Here is a 4,462-nt window from a genome sequence, read left to right on the forward strand (position 1 = left end):
ACACCAGCCACGCTATATTGAACCAGCCACGGTGCCTGAGTTCGCCGGTGAGACCTCCTCGGCCACCGAAGCTAAAGAACCAACTCCGCTACCAGAAATCAAAGAGTTGGCCGAATTGCCAGTAACAGAAAAGATGGAAGAACCAAGGACTGAAGAAGCAAAAACATCAGCTGAGGGAGTAAAAATATCAGAAATTTTAAGTCCTTCAGGAGAAATTGAAGTAGCAGAAATTAAAAAGGGGCCAACAGTGACCCCGAAAAGAAAAAGAATGGTTAATGTGTTAGATGTTTTGGAGACAATTAAATCTTCAAGCATAACTCCAAAGAAGACCACTGAAACTTCTGAAGCGCCTGCTGAAGCATCTGTTGTTGAAGTTTCGAAGCAACATACTGGAACTGAAGCCGGGCCTTCAGAGCCAACCAAGGCAAAACCCTTGGAAACAGAAGAAACCAAAGTTGCAAAGGCAACCGAAAAAATGGAAATGCCAGAACCAATTTTGGTTGAAGAAATTGATACTGCTGCCCCCGAAGCACCTTCCAGAATATACGATTATATCGTTTGACACGCTTCGGGGAAAAAATTATCCGAAGAAGAAGTTTTTGAAGCTAATCACTATGCCAAAGAATTGAAATATCCGAAGGGGGCACTATTGTTCAATGGGACAAACGAAGATGACTTCCTATACTGCCTCCCAGACAACAAAGAATTATCCGTCTGTCGGGAGATGGCTAGAAGTATGGGGTTTCCGAAGCTTGAAGCTGGATTATGCGCTATGACGAAGGACGATCTTGCAGATAGTCTTGCATACAATAGCCTGAAGGTATGAGAATTGTGTGTTTGGAAATTTTATAATTTGCAACTTATTCTTTTATTCTTATACCAACTCTTTTACATATAGGGTTTAATACTAAGCAACGCGTTGAGAGCGCAAAAGAATGCCGAAGACGAGAGCTATGAAATTGCTTTCAACAACCTACGATCAGAGGTTATTAAACTGAGAAACGAAGCTCTGGAAAAGGATAAAATTCTGCTTACATTGGTGGACAAGATAAAAGAGGACGAAGCTGCCTCAAAGGCCCAGGTTGAAGCCCAAAAACGCGAAATTAAAGATCTTCAGAAACAGCTAGCTAGAGCTAAAGAAGAACGTATACTTGAAGAGACAAAACGAGAGCTTAGTGATCAATGGGCCAATCATTTAGAAATAAGTGTTAAAGAGCTTCGTGCATCCCAGAGAAAATGCTATGTTAAATCCATAGAGTGCGTTAAGAAGATAAAATCCAGCTTCGCCAACGTTGGCGCATTCTCTAGTGAAGAGAATTTCTCAAGAGGCAATCCCGAAGGTCCAATGGAATGGATCAGTCACGAAGCTGAGGCCTTTGAAGAAATCCTGAATAGCCACGAAGACATATGTGCTTTTTCGGGTGCTAGAGGAATTGGTACTGTTTTGGAGAAGAAGGGTTGTGAGCATGTAAAATCTCTAGCGTAATCCGAAGCTACCTTGTCCTCCGAAGACATTAAAGACCCCTCAGCCGAAGCAAGCATGATCGGCGGAAAATTTTTCACCGATATCTGGGACAACGGTGGCCGAGAAATGGCGCAAGAAATTATTCAAAAGAGCGAAAAAGGCATCCATGATGCTAGAAAAGTAACGGAGGCTGTCGAGAAAAGTACAGAGCCCGAAGGGCAAATAGGTATTAATTAGTGGTTTTTATTATGTTGTAACTTTTGATTCTAGACTTTGTTCGCGGTTTGTAATAGTAATACAGCTGTATCTTTTCTTTCCTCAGAACCTGCTAAGGCATCCCCGGGCCCCCACCCGAAGGGGGACGATGAAATTAGAAAAATGGCTGAAGCCATTATGGACAAGGTTGTCAACCAGCTACTGAACGAAGCTGCAGAAATAGTTCTTAAGGAGGATTAAATGCTATTATAGAAACATTTGGAACGTAATATGTGTAATACATTGTAACTTTGAATGTAATATATAATCTATTTGTAGTTTAATTCTTTACGATGCATGAAATTTTGCATACATACCATTTTTTGAGCCTTCGGCGAAAAAACACCTTCCCTTCTTTTCATGCTTCGTGAAGAAAATCTTTTCTATATCACAAGAATTTGCATACTTCTCTGATAAAGAATATCCAAGCTTCGTGAAATATTCTCCGAAGCTAAAAAAGCCTCTCTAATGAAGCTACACTTCTTCTCGATTTATCTTGTGCTTTAGCACGGTTTTCTCTTTTTTCAAAATATTCTCCGAAGATCAATATTGTATCCCCTTCTTGTTCCACATGCAATATGTTGTATGATGCTTATGTTATGCAGAATGATGTAATGATGTTATGTTATGCAAAATGATATTTGTGCCGCAAATACATGTCCCTGTAATAGAGCACACACACTTTTTATATCAGCGTTGACTTTTCGCTGTAAGCCTCCCTTAGGAGCTTCTTCGCCTTTTACTTTCAGCGGAATCAGCGTTTATTTTTTGCTGTAAGCCTCCCTTAGGAGCTTCTTCGCCTTTTACTTTCAGCGGAATCAGCGTTTATTTTTCGCTGTAAGCCTCCCTTAGGAGCTTCTTCGCCTTTTACTTTCGGCGGAATCAGCGCTGACTTTTCGCTGTAGGCTCAGAAAACTTACACTGCGCTCCTTAGGAACGACTTTTTACTGTTTCGAATAAATTGCACTGTGTCCGTTAGAACAAATTTTTGATAATACAAAGGTCCTTCGTGCCACCATAAATTCGTATGCTTCGGCAACTCGAGCCTATGGAAAAGACATATATTTTTTATTATGGTAAAAGACAAAAGTATTACAAGAAATTGAAAAACGATAAAAGACACTTAAACTTCCTATAATTGTTCCTTATTAACAAAAAAGTAATACTGAATGTGAAAATACGAAAAAATTGCTGTTGAGGTAGGATATTTATCAGTAAATGTGCTTCGACTCCGGCACAGTGCTATTGACTGTGCGAGCTTCGGACTCCTCTCTGAAGTCCCCCTGAAGGTGATTGTGCTGACTCCCTTCTGGCTGCTGTCCTCGTTGCGTTGGTGGTGGCGGTGGAGGCTGTTGCCAAGATGCTTGGGGTTGGCTTGCCGAAGCAACAGAAGCTGCAGGGTGGTTGCCTACATATTCTGGAATATAAGGCGAATGATACGAAGCAGTATGCATGACCTGCTTTGGCTAGCTTTGTTGCGCTGCTGCTTCTGCTATCTCCTTCTGCTTCTGGATGGTAACATGGCACATCCTGGTGGTATGGCCCTTGTCTTCACCACAGAATAGGCAGTAAATTTTTCTTGGCTGATCTCCAAACCTTCCCCCGAAGCCCCTGGCGCCTCTGCCCCTTGGCGCTGGCGGCCGAAAAGAACTTTGCTGCTGCCCCGAAGCTTGTGAAGAGTATTGTGGCCTTTGCTGCTGGCTCCCTCGATCATCACTTTGAGTAGAGTTATGAATTGACCTAACGTGCCTCGGGTGAAATCTTCCTCCGAAGCCCTTGGTCATTTCAGAGAACCTGAATGCTTCCTCCCTTCTTTGGCGGAAGTCATTGTCAGCTCGAATATACTCGTCCATCTTCTGGAGCAGCTTCTACAAAGTTTGTGGTGGCTTCCTGGCAAAGTATTGCGCTGAAGGTCCCGACCGAAGCCCCTTAATCATGGCCTCAATGACAATTTCATTGGGCACTGTTGGCGCCTGTGCTCTCAGACGCAGAAATCTTCGGACATACGCCTGAAGGTATTCCTCGTGGTCCTGAGTACATTTGAATAGAGCCTGAGCGGTGACTGGCTTCGTCTGAAACCCTTGGAAGCTAGTTATCAACATATCCTTCAACTTCTGCCAAGAAGTGATTGTCCCTGGCCGAAGAGAGGAGTACCAGGTCTGAGCGACGCTCTTGACGGCCATGACAAAAGACTTTGCCATGACTGCAGTATTGCCACCATATGAAGATATGGTTGCTTCATAGCTCATCAAAAATTGCTTCGGGTCTGTATGACCGTCGTACATGGGGAGCTGGGGTGGCTTGTAAGACTGAGGCCATGGTGTAGCCTGCAATTCTGTTGATAGAGGAGAAGCATCATCGAAAGCAAAATTTCCATGATGGAAATCTTCATACCAGTCGTCCTCATTGTGAAAGCCTTCCTGATGGAGCTCTCTGCGTGGAGGCCTTCGGCTCTGGTCATCTTGAACAAGATGACGAACCTCTTCGGAAGCTTCGTCTATCTGTCTCTGAAGGTCAGCTAGACGAGCCATCTTCTCCTTCTTGCGTTGCACCTGTTGCTGAAGGATCTCCAGGTTTTGGATCTCCTGATCCAAGTCATCTTCCGGAGGTGTTGGACTAACAGCCTTCCTCTTCTGGCTTCGGGCCTCTCTAAGAGAAAGGACGTCCTGATTGGGATCCAGCGGCTGTAAAGTACCAGCCCCTGTCGCTGAAGCTTTTTTCGGCGGCATGAAGAAGGTGATG

Source organism: Zea mays, chromosome 1 (assembly GCF_902167145.1).
Source record: "Zea mays cultivar B73 chromosome 1, Zm-B73-REFERENCE-NAM-5.0, whole genome shotgun sequence".
NCBI classification, from domain to species: Eukaryota; Viridiplantae; Streptophyta; class Magnoliopsida; order Poales; family Poaceae; genus Zea; species Zea mays.